Source organism: Lissotriton helveticus, chromosome 2_1, assembly GCF_964261635.1.
Source record: "Lissotriton helveticus chromosome 2_1, aLisHel1.1, whole genome shotgun sequence".
NCBI lineage: Eukaryota > Metazoa > Chordata > Amphibia > Caudata > Salamandridae > Lissotriton > Lissotriton helveticus.
The window spans coordinates 1,636,694,100-1,636,715,563 of NC_136059.1; the positions used below are offsets into that span (position 1 = coordinate 1,636,694,100).

The 21,464-nt window shown below is 49.3% G+C and overlaps 1 protein-coding gene across 3 annotated transcripts in view; it reads right to left on the reverse strand.

Annotated features, from left to right (window-relative positions):
- SEC24B (SEC24 homolog B, COPII component) overlaps positions 1–21,464 on the reverse strand; it is a 722,844-nt gene that overhangs the window by 221,374 nt on the left and 480,006 nt on the right. The window lies entirely within an intron of this gene.

Sequence of the window (21,464 nt, forward strand, 5' to 3'; positions counted from 1 at the left end):
GCTGATCTTGTGAAGGCCTCTAAACCAGGCCCCCTAGATAATACAGGTGAAGGAGTGCCATCTGCAGAAGATGATCCCTTGACTCCAGAAGTAGAGGAAGAAGAGGAGGAGGAGGTAGAGGAAGATTCAGAAGATGGAGATGATAGCCAGGCCCAAGTCAGGAGGCTTAGCCAGGCTAATCTAAGCTTACATGGGATTGGAGAGGTGTTTCACCTTTCCAGGCCTAATAGTAGACTTAATCCAGGCAATAGAAGGGAAAGATCTCCTTCCAGGGAAACTCTCTTCTCTAATGCCTCAAGGGGTTCTCAAAGGGGAATGACTTCCCCCCAGAGAAGAGAACATGAGGCTAGGATGAGATTTGTCCAACTTCAGATAGAGAAAGAGGAAACAGCCCTGGCCCAAGCTAAACTTGCTTTAGCAAGGGAGCAAAAGTTAAGTGGATTAGATTCCACTGGTGGCAGCAATATCCCCAAGGATAAAGACAGGTCCTATGATCATAGAAACCCGAGTAAGATAGTGCACCCCTACAAAGATGGGAATAACATCCACAAGTGGATAACTGCTTTGGAGAGGGCCTGCATGGTTCAGCAGGTTCCCCAGAGTCAGTGGGCAGCAATCTTGTGGCTTTCCTTTTCAGAAAAAGGAAGAGACAAGCTCCTCACAGTTAGACATGAGGATGCTAAAAACTACACTGTCCTGAAGAGTGCTCTGATTGATGGGTTTGGCTTAACCACTGAACAATACAGGTTGTTGTTCAGGGATACCCAAAAGGCTCAGACTCAGGACTGGACTGATTTTGTAGATTGTGCTACTAAGGCTCTGGTAGGTTGGTTACTGGGCAGCAAAGTACATGACTATACAGGATTGTATAATTTGATTATGAGGGAGCAGATCCTTAGTAATTGTCAAAACCAGCTTTTACACCAGCACCTGGTGGACTCAGATCTGACCTCTCCACAAGAATTGGTTAAGAGGGCAGACAAATGGGTCAGAACCAGGATTAGGGTTAAGAATCAGGGTGGTGACCAAAAGAAGGATAATTCCAAGGCTCAAGAGAAAGGTAGGGATAAATCAAAAGACAAGTCTTCCACAGGGCCCCAAAACTCCAATGGTGGGGGTGGGTCCCAAAACACTTCCTCTAACCAAAAGAAACCTTATTGCCAAGTCTGTAAACAGCCTGGCCACTGGAAAACTGACAGCAGTTGCCCAAGGGCCAGCAATAAGGAAAACATTCCCCCAAGTAGTACTCCCAGACAACCTGTTACTGTTAGCAGTAATCCCCCAGGTGGTGGGAGTGCCCGCAAGAATTTGGCTGGGTTTACTTTGGGACCTCGGGTGGACTCTGGCCTAACCAGGTCCCCTACAGCAGCTACTCTTGTCTGTGAGGATGGCATGGGGGTTGCCAACTTGACTCCTTGTCACAACACTTTGAGCAAGTACAGACAGGAGCCCCTCATCAATGGTCAGAAAATTGAGGCCTATAGAGACACAGGGGCTAGCATCACTATGGTGACTGACAGTCGAGTCCCCTCAAGGCAACGTTCACATAGAGCCACATACCAGGTGACCAACATTGATGGAGTACAGAAAGATCATCCCATGGCAGTAGTTAATCTCAGCTGGGGAGGTGTCACTGGCCCCAAGAGAGTGGCAGTGTCTACAAACTTGCCTGTAGATTGTCTACTGGGGAATGATCTGGAAATCTCAGCCTGGGCTGAGGTAGAGCAAGAAACCCATTCTGAAATGGTAAATCTCCATGGAAAGGTTAGTGGGGCTGTGATGGCCATAGCCCCAGCTCAGGATATCCTCCCTGAAAAGTTTGGTAGGGCAGTGCTAGTCTCAGCCCAATCTCAAGCAGACTCCTTCCCTAGAACAGATGACAGGGCTGTGATGGTAACAGCCCAAACCCAAACGGAGTCCCTTCCTGAAAAGGTTGGTGGGGCTGTGATGGCCACATCCCAAACTCAGACAGATTTCTGTGTTGTGAAGCCTGAAACTATGGATCACTCCACTCAGACAGAGAGCATTGGGGAGGAAGACAAGTCTCCCTCCCACCAGACATTAGGTGAGAGTCAGCCTCCTCAGGGAACTGACCCTACCCCTTGTGAAGAAACTGCCCCAGAGGTAGCCAGGCCTGGCCTGACAGAGCCTCTGATGTCAGTGGACCCTTCCAAGGTGGGACCCAGTCTGGAGCAGTTAACCTGCCCCTCTCTACCCTGCCTCAGTCAGCCCAGGGCTGTAGAGGTCAGGGAGGTCAGTGGACCCCAAAGGGCCCCCTGTCCACCAGAACACCCCCATCAGCAGATTAGGGGCATCAAAGCTAGTAGCCCTAGCAAGGTGAAAATTCCAAAAACTCCTGAGGGATCTCCCTTACACTTAGTTAGGAGCCTCCCCCAGATGGACTCTGTTGGGCACAGCCAAACCTGGGACCTAAGGGCCCCAAACCTGAACTGTCCCTCCAGTAAGCCAACAAAAGGGACCCAGCCTCCAGCTTTAGGTAGCCAGAGGTTGACCCTGAGAGCACAGTGCAACTCAGTCAAGGAAAGAAAGGCACACATGGTGGAGGATGATTGGAGGAAGCTGAGCCCTAAATTAGAGGAGCCTCACTTCAGTACTCCATCTCAATACCAGCCTTTTACTTTGCCAAAACACATGCTAGTGCAGGTACTTCCTTATATGGCCACTTAGGCAATATATCCTTACCTGGTCAAGGATAGCCTTATCTCCTTTCGTTGGGGGGGGGGGGGGGGGGGGGGGGTGTAGGAAGTTGGATACCTGACTATGGTTACCCCAGATTTTTTGCCTTGTGTTTAGCTGGTTTTCGACTTAGTTGGCCTGGGATCCTGCTAATCAGGGTCCCAGGCTATCTGCTCTCTCTGTAAAATGGACTCCATGTACCTTAGGTACATCTCCAATTGGGATTGGGTTACCTTATGAGCCCCTGTACAGTGTACTATAGGTACCCAGGGCATAGGTGCATCCAAGGCCTACCAGGGGCTGCAGCATATCTTTTACCACCCCTGGCTGGCCATCCAAACTGACACAACTGGCTGATCACTCAGCTGGGGCAAGGTCATGTAATCACCCCTTGCTTTGATATAGTATACCTATGTCTAACCTTATATCTGGGCACATATACACCTATAAGTCACTCCTATGGCAGGCCTTAACAATCCTGGAGGCAGAGTGCTTGGTTTTATGTGAGATGGTGCTCTAGCATGAGCTGAGCCTGTCTGCAGCTTTCAGAACCATGTCCTTATAGCTGTTCCAGGATATTGCCAAACCATATACTCTTAAGTGCATTATAATCCTCGCGGTTAGATGCTATCTTTGGTTTGGCTTTATCAAAACATGTTGTGTAAGGTGTCATACGCTTTGGAATACTACCCCTTTGCCAATTCTGGCGACGGGGGCAGCATTCCACCCTTCAAGAGGGGGAAGACATGTTACTAACCTTAATCCCGGTTAAAGTTAACCAGAGCCTCAGCATCACAAAATGGATGCTGCTGCCACAGACACAAGTCTGGCCTCGTGCTGCTGGTCGAAACTCCGGCAGGGGAGGCCTGGACAATAAGTTTCCTGTCACATGTAGGTGCTAGCACCACTCCAGCCAGGAGATAGTGGATTGGGGCAGGGAGGGCTGAATGAAACCAGACACTGCCTGGGGCACACAAGGTGTCCCATGCATAGCCCAGTTCAAACCGGTGCTGGGGCACTCCAGCCCCAGCTCTGGCGCGAAACTGGACAAAGGGAAAGGGGTGTAACCATCCCCTTCCTGGGTCCCACCCATAGGAGGGACCTAGCAGGTAATCCAGCCCCTTGATTTGGAATAAAGGTAGGAGCTGTGTCCATAGACTTTGATAATCCTGACTGAAACTTTGAAACGGAACTCTGGACCCTTCGACATCCTACTCGACGTAGAAGACTGGAGAATCTCCCTTGTGGTCAAGGAGTGACCACCCTGTGCAAGCAGGCACCATCAAGCGCTCAAAGGTTTGCTTTGTTGTTGCTCCCGCCGGAGCTCGAACGACAGAGACCGACAAGACCCGGACTTCCCGACATCCAACAGCCCGATCCACAGCCACAGCAAAGCTGAGACCCGTGGAGGCGACGTGAGACTGGCCATCTTGAAAAGCCAGCGAAGTGCTTCCCGTGCAGCTCCCGAGGCACCCTCGAAGCTGTGCATTGGGGATTGAGAAGCCCCAGCCCCGAGCAGCTTTTGCACCAAAGATCACCTCTCCACACTCACCGAGTGCTGCGTGGGGCCCTTTTGCATTTTCCTGCTCAACGCGTCTGTCCGGTCACTTGCCCGTTGGCTAGTGGCCTCTGTGACGACGAACCTTCCAATTTTCAACGCTGGTCTGGTTGCTCCAGACTGGCCCTTGCTCCCCTGAAAAGGAGTAGCCCATCAGACCTTGCTGGTCTGATCCAGAAGCCATCTTCGATTCCTGCGTGGGTTGCATTTGCCAAGGCCTGTTGACTCCGAATCGAGAACCGACACCGCCGACAGCGAGAGCCTTCGTGGGACAGTCCGTGTCCCCCACCTGGTCGTCGTCGACACCTCGTGGTCCATGTGGCAGCGGAGACCAGCTTCAAGACATCACCTGATTGCAACCCGACATCGCCTGGTTCCTTCCTGGTCACTGGCTAGTGACCCAGAATCTGTCCCCTCTGCTTTCAGGTACTCTTCATCTTCGATCCACCCTTGGATCCAACCGGACTCTTCTCTCCTGGTCGCCTGCAGCATCTTTTCTCCAAGGCTCCATAGAACTCCACGACGAAACCCGACACACTTTGACACCTATGCACTCGCTTCCTGTGGGTGAGGTAACGAGAGTACTACGGTGCTCCTGTAGAGATTTACATCCCTAGTGTCCTAGTTTTAAGTGGTTAAGTTCTAGTACAGTCGGAAGACTTCCAAATCTGCAACTTTCTAACTTTACGCACCCATTGACTTTTATTGGTTCACGCGTGTGCATTTAGACACTGCACCCGCATCCTGTGGGCCTCCTGTTCCCCAACTACTGTTAGTCCAGTGTAGCTCCAGCGATTCCCAAGGCCCTAGGCCTTACCATTGTTCGTGACGTGGTTCTTATACCACTATTTTAGTATATGGTTTTAGGGGCCACCAGGGCCTATCCATATTTGTGCAACTTTTGTATGCTATATTAAGTTTCTTGTTATACGCTTGTGCTCATAAAGAGTTAAGGGGATTTATTTAGTAATAAATACATATATATTTTGAATATATAACCTGTGTGGTGTCCTTTCATTTGGTATTAAAAGGTTTGCATATGGTAAAACAGCTGGCTTCACATGCCCTCTTGAGTTTAGCCTAAGACTGCTTTTGCCCATGCTACCACTAGGATAACTGGTCTATAAGGTTGACTTTACAACCATCACCATAAGGGTTGTTTGGACTGGTAGAAGGTGCTCACTAGAATAGTGAGCATCATACACCAGGCCAACTTCTCACACCCGGTACCTCTGGCGGGATATGGGCGCCTACCCCCTCTCAACTAGATCTCGAATAACGATACATTAGGCAGGGACGGGGAAGCGGGATCGAGGATCGGCGGAAAAGCCTGTGGACCGCTCCTGCATATTTGGCCTGCAACGGCGTTGCGGCGGCCCGGACTGGGGCACGAGGACCACATCTCAGCAGGGCTAAGGACTTGAAATACGCACATATGTCGCACGCATACTAGCGCACTGGGGATGGTCACGACGGCGCCGAATTGCTACTAACAGCCCCAGGTTGCTCTGCAGGCGAGGAGGCAACGCCGGACAGCGCGAACCACGGCTGTGAGAACCGGAGTATGCTGGGCCCAAGGCATGGCCTAGAACCAGCCGTGAAACATTTTGAACCCCCTGCAATAACGCATTAAATATCAGAGAGACATGGTGCAATGGACTGTGAGATGTGGTGCTGTCCTGTGGTAACTCGAACTGTGCTCATTCCCTCCAATGAACCCTGCTCCTGCGCTGTTCTTCTGCTGCGGTCGGTGGCAAGTGGCTGAACAATTTGCTTATTTGGGTTTCTGCATAGCACTGTACCTAGTGCTGAATGGCGTGTTAGAAGAATTCGCTGCATAGAGGCCCGGTCACTGCAGCGCAGCACGGAGGGCAGATCGGGATCCTAGACCCTCCCTATGGTGGTAAGCTGAAGCGGAATAAGACGGCGCGGGCGAGCTCCTGAGGGCGCTGGCTTGCCCTGCAGCAGTGGATGGTGGGACGGTGGAGGCGCAGGTACCCTGGAACACATTGGCACCTGCGCGACTCTGCCAGCTAGTTCTGACCAATACCCCACTTGCGGACAGGCGCGACGGGTGTACGAGAAGGCCAGCGCGGGGATCTGCAGATTCCCCGGAGGACCGTTGGACACTAGAGGACTGGCGGGGAGTAACGCGGGGCATTGACTCGTTGCCAAGCCAGTGGCCAGTAGACAGGGACGCCATGGTGAGACATGATAATCGCCAGCCGAAACTTACCTTTGACGCTGCCAAGAAAAGTCAGAAGCCCAACTCAGAGGAACATAACATGAAGGGTGCAGAGGTAGCGGGAAGCAGCTCACCGCCCATGGACTTAGATATGCAGGAAATACTACAAGAAATGAGACAGGGGTTTGCCACAGTAGTAGATAAAGTCAACCGAATGTCCTCCAGAATGGACGCGATGGTACACAAAATGGACCAACATGAGGAGCGGATTTCAGAAACCGAGCGGCGCATATCAGAGAATGATGACACTACCGCCAACCACACAACTCAGTTGGCCCGGATGGATAACCTACTACGGGTAATTGCTGCGAAGAATGAGGATTTGGAGGCCCGTAGTAGGTGCAATAACATCCGCGTTACGGGCATTCCGGAATCCACAGACACTGGGCGAATGGAAGACTATATAGAAAAGCTACTCCTGACATCCATTGGAATTGAGGCCTTCTCTGCGCACTTCATCGTTGAACGCGCACAGCGTTCGCTGGGCCCCGTGCCAAAACCCAGGACTCCGCCACAGCCCATTATAGCGCGTTTATTAAATTATCGCGACCGGGATGTGGCCCTGAAGGCAGCCCGCACCAAACAAAATCTGTCTTATAATGGGATATCCTTCTCCATCTTCCCAGACTTCACTCCACTTGTGCAAGAGGAAAGGCGCAAGTTCTTAGATGTCAAGAAGAAACTGTGAGCCGCCCAAATTGATTACGCGTTACTGTACCCTGCAAGACTTTGTGTAATGCACCAGGGGAAGCAACGGTTCTTTACAAATCCGCAACAGGTGGAGGACTATCTAAAATCCGTAAAAAAGGCGCAGCGAGGAGGAGCTGAACGGGACGCCGCGCACAGGAGAAATGCGCAAGAAACTGATGACGAATCTTGAGATGTGCAACTGCAGTATGGATTATTCGTTTGATGGAGCTACAAATTCGATAGAGACTGGGGACACTGTGCAATTGCTTGGCCGAGATGCCCACAACCATTCCAGTGGTAATGTATTCCAGGGACCACTGCCCCTCCTCGGCCGCCTCCGGTGGTGGTACAGGTCCTACAGTTAGAGGAGGGTGAAGTGGCTGTGTGCTCTCTATATGGTTCCCCTCTACGGGTGTACCCCAATGTTGAAACGTGTTCTTTGGGGATTGTTGAAACTTAGTGTAAGGGAGATGGGAGGCGAGAGTGTAGACTATTCTGGCAAGTTGGGCCTGCTTCAGTGGGAGGGGGGTGAAGGGACAAAGACTGAGTTGTATGCAAGATTTGTTGATGGCAGTTGCTGTTGTAGAATGGGGAGGGAGACAAATAGGGGTGGGGCAGGGACTTGTTTGTTCTAGAGGGTTGCATTTGGAAGAACTACATCCCAGTACTATTTACTACCATCGGGGTAAATATTGTCATGGCCAATGGCGTATGAGATACCATACATCAGCAGAAACGGGTTGAGCACTTGTGGAGGGGACATTGCCTCGTCAGGTCACTCTGGTACTATCCGTCACTATTGTACTATAATGCACTAACTATGGTAAGAGATGGGTTGAACTTCATCACGTGGAATGTGCGTGGCCTAGGATATCCACGAAAAAAAAGGCAGGTGATATCGTATCTCGACAGGCATAATATTCATATTGCTTTTTTACAAGAGACTCATTTTAAGCCCCAGAGCAACTATTCCTTTGCCTGTAGATGGGCGGACCACACAATTTTCTCATCATACTCGATATATGCGAGAGGCACCGCGATTCTTGTCAAAAAGGGTACCCCGTTCACTCTAGTGGGTGAAAAGAGCAGCGCATGTGAGCGGTATTGTCTGGCATGGGGGCGTCTAGGACACGTTTCGGTCACACTAGTATGCTGCTATGGCCCGAATGTAGATGATCCCCAATTCTTCATCGAGCTATGGGCTGAAGTTGTGGGCTCGGGGCCTGATCACATAATATGGGAAGGAGACTTCAATATATCGCATGACCCACCGGTCGACAGATCAAACCTGGTCCCCCATCACTACACCAAAGCCCGGGCTGCACTACACGACATATTGCTAGAATACAAGTTAGCTGATGCTTGGAGGCACGCCCATCTTACTACACTAGAGGGTACACATTTCACTGCACATGCAGCATCGTGGGCGCGCTTAGGCTATATATTTTTATCAAAGAACCTCTGCCCGGCGATAACAGAAGTGAAACACTTAGCCAGGACCTACTCGGACCATGCTCCAGTGCGACTCACATTAAAAGCAGAGGACATGAGCCGAGCGAGCTCTTATTGGCGGTTACAGCCTACGGTCCTACTAGCTGCAGTTTTCCAGGAAGAACTAAGGGAGGAGGTATTGTTTTTTTTTTAAACGTAATAAGAGCTCTGTCGCAGCGGTGGAAACTATTTGGGAAGCCTTCAAAGTCACCTTACGAGGGATTTGTATTGCTAAGGGCTCGGGAATCCTTAAGAGAATTCTAACCACCCTCAATAAGTTGGAAACTGCACTCAAAACACTTGAACGTTCCCTAGCCATACACCCAGACGGAAGTATCCGTTCTAAAATTAGAGAGAAAGTCACAGAGTACACTGAAGAAGCAGACAGAGAGGCTAAATTTAGGGGACGATATTGGAAAGCCCGACGCTACAGTGAAGGGGACCGGCCGGGTAAAGCGCTGACTGCGATGGTTAGGATGACACGACGGCCGAATGTCATATTGGAGCTCGAAGGGATAGATGGAATGATGTACAGAGACACGACACATATCTTGAATGCCTTTGTGCAACACTACACTGCACTGTATGCTCCCACAAGGATTGATACACTTGACTTGCACGATTATTTGGAGGATGTTTCCTTGGCCTGGCTTAGTGACACACAGCGAAAATTCTTAGCTGCCCCATTTGAGTTGGACGAGGTTCGAGAGGCCATTATGCACATGTAATCCGGTAAGGCCACTGGATTGGACGGAATACCGATTGAATTCTACAAAACTTACATTGATTTTATGGTCCCGATACTTCGTGAGGTATACGAAGATGCGTTAGATGTGGGACATCTCCCCCCATCCATGCGAGTTGCCCTTATTACATCATTGCTAAAACCAGGGAAGCCTCCACAGAGCTGTGACTCGTACAGGCCATTGTCACTGCTCAACTGTGATTTCAAGATCCTCGCTAAACTTAACGCCACACGCCTGAATCTCCTCATGACTAACCTGGTCCTACCTGACCAGTCGGGCTTTGTCCCTGGTAGGGCGACCTCGCACAACCTGAGGACGTTTTTTACTATCATGAATAATGTCTCTGATGAGCTGCCCTTGGCGGTCATATTTCTAGATGCCACCAAGGCCTTTGATTCGCTGGAGTGGGATTATGTTTTGGCAGTGATGGGACGCATGGGATTCCCTCCAGTTTTTTATCCTGGATTAAGCTACTATACGAAGCACCTGTAGCGAAAGTTCTCATTAAAGGCAGGATGTCACATGATATACCCATCACAAGGGGCACAAAACAAGGGTGTCCACTCTCGCCTCTACTTTTTGCACTGGCAGTAGAACCCCTAGCTGCAAAACTAAGGCAACACCATAAGGACAAGCGGCTGCAGTGTCACATGAGGCAAGTTTTGATATCTCTATATGCGGACGATATCACATTATATATCCGAGACCCCCAACTCAACCTAAACCCCATCCTTGGGGAATTTGTCAGATTTGGCAGACTATCTGGTTTACATATTAATTGGAGTAAGTCGTGTCTATTCCCCCTGACAGCTAAAGCTATTAAATTCCCCATGGACTACCCTATTACTTGGTGCGATGACGAGTTGAAATATTTAGGAATTCACATATCTAAGGACAGGGACGAGCTTATGAGACTCAATTACGGCACAGCTATGAACCGTCTCTCAGATACAATCACGCGTTGGGTCGCACTCCCACTTTCTATGGCGGGTAGAGCTTCCCTAATCAAAATGATAGTGCTGCCGCAACTGCTTTATTTGTTTTTTGAACATCCCCTTCTACCCTGGGAGACACTTCTTCCTACAGTTCAAATCCGAACTGACTCGGTTAGTGTGGGGGGTAAAAACCCACGGTTTAAGTGGGAAATTCTCACCAGGCCTTACGTGCAGGGAGCATTTGGCATACCAGACTTTGAAATGTATTACTATAATGCTCAGGCACACTACGCATTTTATTGGATACATCAACCTCGATACATGCCACAGGTCGCAGCTGAACACTGGCTGGCTCAGCCTATTCCCATTGAGGGTGCTTTGTACATGCCGTCCCCGGGCAAAGATAAGACACCGACGACAGTAATAAGCACGGTCACTGCCTGGGCCCAACTAGGCAAATAGCTAGACACTCACCTGCTATACTCGCCCCTCCTCCCACTGACTTACCATCCGAACATGCCGTTGTTGCAGGAAAATATTTTCCATAAACTTATGGAACGTACAAATGTCAAAACATGGGGGGGCCTGTACCACGAAGGATCGTTTCGCACATTAGATAATCTATTTTTTGACACGCAGCGTACGCCACTTGACACTTTTTTGTATATTCGCCTTCGCCAAGGGCTCAGGTCGGTTACGCCTGATTTCCCCAAGGAACCCCAGGTGTTTACACCCCTCCAGCGGATTCTTCATAATGCCACGCCCAAACGACTTGTGTCCACCATATATAAGACAGTTCACTCCCTGAGGGAGCACTGTGCTCCAGATGCCAGAACACGATGGGACCAGGAACTGGGAGTGGACTTGACGGACAGGCAATGGGATTTCTGCTTGCAGCAAACTGAGCGTATTTCGTTCAGTAGTAGGCTTTGAATACTACACTATAAATTCATTCACAGGTTATACTACACTCCTGCACGACTGCACAGGTATCGTTTGCGTGAATCTGATGAATGTGACAGGTGCCATGTTCTCGGAGCTGATTTTTTACATGTAGCATGGAATTGTGCAGTTATCCACACGTACTGGCAGCAGGTGTTCACCGCCCTGTCTAAAACGGTTGATGTTGAACTGGAGGCCTCTCCGATTCTGGCCCTCCTGGGCTATGTGGAACCGATTCGAGCACTACACCGCAAATTTATTGCGCTGGCGTTGCTCCTAGCTAAAAGGAGGGTGGCGTGCAGATAGGGCAGGGGAAGAGCGCCCACATTTAAGGAATGGCTGAATTACCTCATTTATTGCCATTAACAAATCACAACGTACGCAGAACTATTGCAGATGGCCTCCCGGCCTGCTGACATATGGGCCCCATTGCAAAGTTATTTGTTAGAACACGCTAGCACTGACCCCTCAGAGGTAGCGCATTCATCACAGGTGGGCTGATGGGTTGCATTGGCATGCCTCTTTGATCATTGACCTGAGGAGTGACACATTTGTTAGAAAGAGGTTGCGTAGGGTGAGCAGGGTACACTCTTCGAGATTGTATGAAGCATGCTATGCCCAGAATATAGGGAGTACTGTATACAAATGATGCACAACTGTTGTTATGTATGGTATTAAACATAATGCATGTTGGATATATTTTCAGGTGGCACAGGTGTTGCTGCTTACGTGGTCACAAATGTAGCGCTACCACCACTCTTATTGATAAACACAAGTGTGCGAGGTGGGTCACCCTGCGGGAGCTGCCTGTGAGATATTGCATTATTTGTATTTCTTCAGACCTGGTCTCTTACGCTGTAAAATGTACTGAGAGCCGTTTCATGTCTTCACCGCTTGCTTGCTGGGAATATGTACACAAATGCACCTTCTAAGTTTTGTATCTGTATCAAAACCTGAAAAAATAAAGTTCAAAAAAAAAAAAAGAACCTCCTGCAGCAAAAGTAACAAGTGGTCCTCTGAACACCAACCCTGGTGAGGAGGGTAAGGAGGGGGAAACTCTAAAAAACAAGGGCGTACCCAATCTCTACAAGATTCAAAACCCAAGAGTCTGAAGTAATCTATTTCCAATCTTGATCTTGTAGAAAGTGGGACCAATGGGGGATGAGGGATCTAGAGCTGCTTTCCTGAAGCACCAACGGTGGGGGGGAGGAGGTCTGCTGCCTTGCGGCTCCTCGAAAACAACCTCTATTCTTGCCCCTGTACGATTTATACAAGGGGTTCTGCTGTTGTTGACTCTGCTGAGGTTGCTGACGACCACGAAAGGATGTCACCCTTCCAAAACCTCTATACCGCTTGTAGCCGTATCTTCTAGACTGCGTTTGAAGGCCCAAAGATCTTGCAGTCGCCCTGATATCTTTAAAGCGTTGTAAGGCAGAGTCAATCTTAGTGCCAAACAGTCTTGTACCATTAAAGGGCAAATCCAATAGGGTTGCTTGAACATCAGGAGAAAATCCAGATGATCTTAACCAAGCTTGTCTCTTAGTTGCCACAGAGAATCCCATCACTTGAGCCACTGAATCAGCTGTATCCAAACCTGACTGTATAACTTGACAGGCTGCAGTCAGAGTCAGAAAGTGCCTCAAGGAAATTAATCGAATCATCCTCAGGTAACTCTGGGGCTAGCTGTTTGACAGTCCATAAGAGCATGGATATATCCTCCAAGCAAACAAGTAGCATTAATCGATTTCAATGCCATACTTGCAGATGTAAATACTTTTTTTTCCGCCTGCTCCATCCTTTTGAATCCCTATCCCCTGGGATGGTAGTGAAGGAACCAGATGACTGTTTAGAACAAGAAGCATGGTCACCAAGATTTCATGAGATTGATGAGTAGACAGAACTGCAGGATCCCCAGGAGCTGGCTTGTACTTCCTTGCAATAGACCTGGAAAAGGCTGGAGCAGTCAAAGGTCTTTGCCAAACTTCCGAATTTGGTTCTGTCAACGCCTCATTAAAGGGCAGAAGAGGCTCAGATACTGTGGTACTAAGAACCTCAGTTGGAATTTTAGACTTTATCTCAGCTGAAGGTAATTGCAGGTCAAGCAACCCAGCTGCTTTCCTTACAACAACATGGTAAGGAGCAACATCCTGTGAAATCCCAGTATTTGGAGATGAGAGTTCCCATTCCAGGGAAGTATCCAACCCACTGGCCTCCTGTAAGCCTTCAAATTCGTCAACAGAGTTGACAATTTCTCCCTCCTCCTGTTTTTGCCTATATTCTTCCACTTCAAGCAGCCTCTGCGCATCCCTCCTAGAGCACTGCTTCAGAATCTCGGCGGCGCCGGTGACGACGGCATTGGGATTGATGGAGGACCTTCAGGGTCAAGCCTCGGTACCGATCGAATCCGAGGCGGCGCCGACCTGACAACAAATGGAGTCCGAGGAACCGGAGTGGAAGACCTCGGTGCCGGAAAATGCCAAGACAGAGGCGTCGGCATGAATGGCACGAAAGGCGCCTGTACGTACTGATGAGGTACACCCAAATTAAAAGCCAATAGCCCCACGGGGCTCGAAAGTGCACCACTAGGATTCGAGGTGCTGACAAACATGCCAAACATCGCATTTAAAAAAGGCGCTGGATCCGTTCCAGGGTCAGGAAAAGGAGGATAAGGATCCGTACCTTCCTGAACAGGTTGCACCTGAGGCCGTACTGGAAGCTGCAGAGTCGGTGGAGACAGTGCCCGCACAGGCGAAGACACATGAACAGGAGAAGACTCCCTGGGCTTCGGAGACCTCCTGGGCATCGCAGTACCTTTAGGCATCGTAGAGCCCCTCAATGCCGGCGACCTTGGAGCTAGTGAGTGAATCGGAGTCGCCTGTGGAGAAGAAGAAGGTGATGGAGACACAAAGTCTTTCCTCCAAAGTCGCTGAGCCGGAGAAGGCAACCTCGATGCCTTGTCCTTCGAAGAATGGCACCAAGAACTATGCCTCTTCTTCACCTTCTTGTGTTTCTTAGATTTTTATGCGTATGAAGTCGACGACTTTGAACGTTTTCGATCCCTCTTCTCCTTCTTTGCTTTAGCCATGAAGAGCTTTGCCTCACATTCTTTTAAAGCTTTAGGATTCATTTTCTTGAAGCATCGACACTCTTTGACGTCGCGGTCGGAAGACTGTAGGGTCCGGTAAGTTATTAATCATCTTACGATAGGTGAAGGATGTGGCTCGCTTTTGCATGTAGTCTGTGAGAAGCCTGTCCTCAAACGGAGAGGCCTCGGGTACGTCAGTGTCCGGCGGTAGCACCGTTAACAGTGCGTGTCTAATCTGTGCATAACAAAAAGCTTCGGATGGTCCCATAGGTCGCCCACCGTAGAGATGCCTATGTTGTCCCATTGGTCAAAGCCCTTGCTGTTTCTCAGTTGCCCTAGTCGTTTAGTATCCCAAAGCGGGATGAGCAGGGTAATGACTCCCTTCCATCCCAGCTGTGTCTGCGCTGTGTGCCATATCATGACTGTGTGGTTTGTGGGACATATTAGCTTGGAGATCTGGCCCTTATTGTAGAGAGCCGCCAGTACATTTCCCGTACCCAGCTGAAACCTGTCTGCCTGATATGCTGGATGACCTTGGGAAGCGTGTATCCATTGATTAATAACTTTGAGATGTGCCGCCCAGTAATACAATTGGATGTTAGGGAGCGCCACTCCTCCATCGTGCCACCCCCTGTGTAGCTTCGCCTGCGCAATTCATGCTGGCTTGTTGCCCCATAGCAGCGTGGACACCTGAGCCGCTATTTACTTAAAATACTTCAGAGGCACTGGAAGTTGCGTGTTCTCAAGAACGTATACAAATCGAGGCAAGGCCATCATTTTGAACAAAGCCGCCTTCCCCAACAATGTTAAGGGGAGCGACTCCCAGTGGGTCATATCTCTCTTCAAACACTCCAGTGGGGGACGCCAAATTTTTAGAGAAAAAGTCAGCAGGGCTAGATGTGATATGAATGCCAAGGTATTTAAACGAGTCCTGCGAAATAAGAAGCAGGCAATCTGCTGTAAGACGTGGTGCGGGGCCGCGTAACACATACATAATAGATTTGGACCAGTTGATGGTGTATCCGGATACCTTTCCAAAACTATCACAAATCTTAAGAAGGACCTGCAGGGAATGCTCAGGATCGGTCAAGTATACCAAAATATCATCTGCGTAGAGGGAGATACGGTCTTCCCACCCGTCCGCCCATTGCATGCCTCGCATCAGTGGTTCCCCCCTAATCCATGCCGCCAGGGGCTCCAATGCCAAAGCAAAAAGTATCGGCGATAGGGGGCATCCCTGGGGCGTCCCTCTAGCTAGTGGTATATTCTCGGAGAGATGACCGTTGTCCGACACACACGCCAAGGGTCCATAAGAGGCGGATCCATGCACAAAATTTGGGTCCAAAACCAAAATGGTGAAGGGCCGCGAAGAAAAAATTCCCTTTGACCATATCGAAGGCCATCTTCGCATCCAGGGAGATCACTACCGCCAGTTCCTGCAGGGCTGGGATCCTAGCTAGCACCCCATTCAGGCGTCTGAGGTTTAATGCGGTGTTTCTGTCCGGCATAAAGCCGGATTGATCTGAGTGAATTAGATGTGGGAGGTGAGGTGTTAGCCTACTGGCCAGTACCTTAGCAAGTATTTTAACCTCTACATTGAGCAATGAGAATGGGCGATAAGAGGCGCAGTCAGTCGGAAGTTTCCCAGGTTTTGGGATCGCCACTATCGTGGCTAATCGCTGGTCGCGCGGCAATTCTCCACTATCTAAGCTGTCAGTGTACATTCGCAATAAGTGCGGAGTAACAATACCTGTCATATGTTTGTACAATTCGATTGGGACCCCATTCGGTCCCATTGCTTTGCCTGACTGCAGCGATCGGATCGCGGTTTGCAGTTCCTCCTCCGTGAGGTCAGCCTCCAGTTCCAGGGCAGCCTCCGGAGTGAGCTTGGGCATAACTATATCTTTAATGGCGGTCGCAGCTTCATCCTCTGTAATGATTGACGTTGGTGTGTAAATTGTCTGGAAATGCCCCGCCAGTGTATGTATTATTTCTCGTGGGTCAGTTGTTAGCCGCCCTTCCGCTGTCCGTATTTGTGCTATTCCCTTAGCTCCCTATTCCCGTCTATCTAGCCATGCGAGAAGTTTTCCAGACTTGTCCCCTACCGCATATACCCTGTGACTGGTGGACATGAGCTGTGCTGAGACCACTTCTTTTAAATGGGCCCAATATTTTTATTGTTGAAGGCGCAGTGCATGCGAAGATGTTGGCGTGGGGTCTGTCGAGTGGCATGTCTCGGCTTCATGCAATTCTAATTTCAAATCTAACAGTTCTTGCTGCTTCTCACGTCTGTGCCCAACAATCGTGACTAATGCTTGTCCCCTAATTATGGTCTTATAAGTTTCCCATAGATTTGTCGGGGAGCTAACGGATGGAGTGTTTTCCTCGAAGAAATGCTTCGTGGTTTTGCGGAGCTCTTTTTGGATTTTCGGGACCTGCAGGTAGCCCTGGTATATAGGGTAGAGCAGTCTACGGGCCTCATGGTGGTGTGAGAAAGTCAACAGAATTGGCGAGTGATCTGAAATGCCTCTGGGTTTTATCGTTATGTCGTCAACACTCTGCAGACTATTTACGGAGGTCAGGAAATAATCTATTCTGGATAGGCTATTGTGTAAATTTGAGTGAAAGGTGTATTGTCGTGTTGCATGGTGGCGGTACCTCCAGACATCAATAAGTCCACGTGCCTCTGTGAAACCCTGCAGGCGAGAGGTGCCTGGTGTGTGCGTTCTCACTGGGTATCTGTCCAGGTTACTATCCATCGTGGCATTAAAATCGCCCCCAATTATAAGATCACCCTCCGGCAAAACAAGCAGAAACTCGCCAAAGGCTGGTAGCGCCACCGCATGCAGAGCCGGGGGTATATAGACCGACACCACATTAACAGGTTTCCCTTCCCATTGACCATGAAGGGCTACAAATCTCCCCTGATCATCCCTTTTCTTGTGATGTATTATGAAGGAGGCATGCTTTTGTATCAATATGCCTACCCCCCTAGAGCCAGACGAAAACTCCGAGTATACCACCATCTTGTATCCCCACCTATCTAATGCTTTACATGCGGTGCCAGTGAGGTGCATTTCCAGTAAGAGGGCCAGCGTTGGGGCCTGATGTTTTAGGGCCTGCAATACAAGGCCCCTCTTGATTTTATCTGCCAAGCCATGTACGTTCCATGTGAGCAGTGTTAGGGGGGTCACTGGAGCGCTATTGGGCAGTTCTGACGCGCATTCAGCGGGGTTGGTGTAGCCATGTGTACGGTAATTAAGGAGTGGAAGCACTAATTCGCCGGTGTGATGTGCACGCATAGCAGCCAGTGGGGACATTGACAGCCTGACAGTACCGTTACAAACTGAAACCATAAACTCTAAACACCCTGTGTCCCACCCTGGAATCCTACCCCCCTCCCTACCTCCCTGCCCGACGGACTCAAAACTGCCCGCCTCCCCAACTTAGAAGAGTGCTCAATCCCAACCCAGAGAAAGTACTTGCGTGAAGGGGGTAAGAAGTCAGAGGAGAGCGTAGTCCTTCCTTTCCCCCCAAAGTCTGCATCAGCTTAGCGTCCCAAGCAAGCGCAACTGCACAATAGTTCCGGTACATGTTCATATATATTCAATCAACTCCCATCTTACAGGTTCATCCAAGTCCAAGGTCTTCCATTTCATTCTGCTGCGTGTGCACACCCTCATCTTGATGCTGATCCTGATCGTCTGCATTTCCAGCCTCGCCCTGACGGCGTCGGTTTCTGTTTCCATGTCTAGGCCCGCCAGTTTGTCGCCAGCCCTCGAGCCGGTCATGGCCTCCTCCGGCGTATCAAAAAACCAAGTCTTGCCCTCTGCCACAACTCTGAGTTTTGCCGGGAATAACATAGAGTAGGAAAGTTCCCTGGCTCTCAGCTCTTTTTTGACCTCCATGAAACTTCGGCGGCACCTAGACATGGAAACCGCCGCTGTGTAGTCTGGAAAGCAGAACACTATTGAGTTCAGCACTCGGATCGGTGGGGCCACTCTGGCAGCTTGTAACACGGCGTGGCGTCCCTGTCGCGGAAATTGAAATGACGGGCCAATACCGGTCTAAGGGGGGCCCGGGTTTGGGCCTCCCCCCAGGAACTCTGTGGGCTCTTTCGACCGAGAAAAAGGTTGACAGACTCCTGGGTTGTAGCCGTGTTTTTATAAGTTTCGCTACATACTGGTCCATCGCTGGGCTTCCTTCACTTTCAGGAATTCCGAGAATTCTTACGTTATTTCTTCGGGAACGCCCTTCTTGGTCATCCAGTTTCGCCGTTATTAGTTTGTTCTCAGACTTGAGCCGGGAAACTAAAGTTTTGGTGACTTGTTCGACCTCGGTGACCCTGGTTGCCATTTTTTGGAAGTCCGCCCTTAAGAGAGATACATCTGTTGATATGGACCCCACCGTTGCTTGACCCGTAGTAAGGGCTGCCATTATGTCCTCCAACGTCACTTTTGCAGTGCCTCCTTCCCCTAGGGTCTTTTCTGACTGGTCCTTTCGTTCTGTGAGTGGTGGAAAGTCTTTCCCATAAGCATATTTGTCCAGCTTGGACTGCGTGGCATGGTTCCGTGGGCCCCTGCCCGCCATTGCAACTTCGTGAGTTACCGTGGTATCTCGGGTCTGTCCACCGTTGGTCACAAGATTCTGCGCTCCGCGTGGCTGGCGGCGTGATCCAGGGTTCGCGCCCTCACGCGGTCTCACCACCTACGGATCAATACATACGGAGGGTGGCCGTTTATTTAGTATATCTGCCGCAGGTCGAAGTGCAGAATGTATGTGGCTGCACTCCCAGCTGTCACCAGCACATGGCGAATGGGGGGAGGGGGAGAGGGGATGTGGTGTGGGGGGAGTGGGGGGGGTCACACCGCGTCCCTCGCCCAGTTCAATGATTGTGGGACACTGTCCCCAATGTGTCGCGGGCTAACGCATTTCTGGCACTGTGAAAGGTCCGGGCTCCCGAGTAGGTGAGTCCCCGGCTGCGCCGCTGTGGGCAGGCCTCACCTCGGATCCCCCACTTCAGGGTGCGCACTCGCTGGCCTCCGATCCACGGCGCCCGCTCCTGCGCTCGGATCCGTCGTGTTCTAGCGCCTGCCACAGCGAGCGCGAGGGCTCCACTGGTTTCGCCCACACCAGCCGCACGTTTCTGCCGCACGCAGTCTTGCGCCGGGCGCGCTCTTCAAGCAAGCCGCTGGCTTCAGAGGGGTCCGTAGGCCGCCACCGTCCGCCCCTGGTAGAACCTGATTCTGGTGTTGGATTTCAACCGGAGTTAGTCCCACAGCCACCGCTCGTCTCCAGACACCAACGAGAGTCTTCGGGACGTATTGGTGATACAGATAATTGATCGGATTGTTGCGGAAGGCTACTGCCCTCTCGGAGCTCCTCTAAGCAGCAGCCATCTTTCTCGGCCGCTAGCCACGCCCCCAAAGTAATACATATTTTTTTTTAAATCTGTTGGGAATTATTCTGGGTCATCAGAGCAAAAGCAAAGCTGCCTCTATCAGGGGCCCCCCTGCAAGGCTAGGGCCCAAGGCCAGAGCCCACATTGCCCGTGCCGTAAAACGCCTTTGCTTGCTCCTTTCAAACACTTTAGGAGAACACGGTTATCAGTGTTGCATGGAATTAACGATATTGTAATTTTTGTTGGTTTTCCTATTCTTATGATTACTATTATTAATTTTTTAGATGCTGAGCTGCTGTCTTGGGGACCTGGATCTTTAGCCCCAGCTCCTGGTAACTGACCTGAAAATGTGTGATTCTGGGCAGATCACTCACTTTCCCTGTGCTAAACATTGTAAATGTGTGGAATGTGATACAATTGTAAAAATAATGTAATTGAAATGTGAAAATGCGCACTTGATACACATGATCTACTACCTTCTCTTAACACTCTCATGATCGACAACACCCTGTTATCAAACAGCTAGTATTCTGCTGAAAAGCTATCCATACGTGCATAGGTATTTTTACTATTATTGTTGTTGCTGCTATTTTATTATACACTTTTTTATCAGAACTTTTCAACATGCTGCATAGCAGTAACAATGCTCTACAACATAGCTTTAATACACTGCCAAAGCCAATAGCTCTGGCTAAACACGTATAAGGGCCCAAATGCGAAACCTATTGCCTATGCCAATGCTTGCTAATATATTGGTACAATAAGCTGCAAAAAGAGGGAGAACAACGGACATTTTACTTTCATTTGCTATCATTGGTTAAGTCTTGCATTAGTCAAGATGTTGTATAGATAATTTAAGATTTTGCTAAAATTATATAATATTTTAACAATATAGGGGCTTTCAGCCAGCCCTTTTCCTCCATTAGTTTGTTGTTGTGTATTTCACATTTGTTTTTAAGCCCACTACAGTGTACATCATGAGGCTATGGGTCAGCCCCATTGTCTAACTTCACCAAATCTGCATACAAAGAAGTCCCCCCCCCCCCCAATGCCAGGGATCACAATGGCAATGTGTAGGTTTTGAGATTAAAAAATATGTTTGGTTTTCGCCAATTTGTTTTATACTGGTAAAGGCCTGGCTGCTCCACAAACAAAAAAGACCTTGAGAAAAACTGGTGACTCTGCCTATTCTTTATTATTATTATTTTTAAATCCCACTTTTTTGGGATACTTGCACACACCACATGGTAAGGAGATGATCTATTCTAATATGCCCGCAGCGTCTCTTTAGAAAAAAAACCCAAAAAAACTTGAGCAGCACAATTAATATAGCTGCTATATGGACCTTAGGTCTGCAACTTCAATCTGTATTCAAGTCAAAGAGATTCTGCCTTAACCCAGCCTTGAAGAAATCATGTTTTACCAATGTGCACATGAAATAAAGTACAAATTAATCATGTTACAAAAAACACATTTTTAAGGTGATTAAACCATTCTGCAGTCGCATCAGCCCAAAAAACCATTTCACACACATAATGACAAAGGAAAAACCCAGTCGATGTAAAGAAATGATCTGAGACTTGAGTACCTTTTATAAAGGAAGTATATTAAATATCATCCCAGTGATGCTAAGAAAAACAAATACGATATCCTATCATACTATACAAGCTGTCA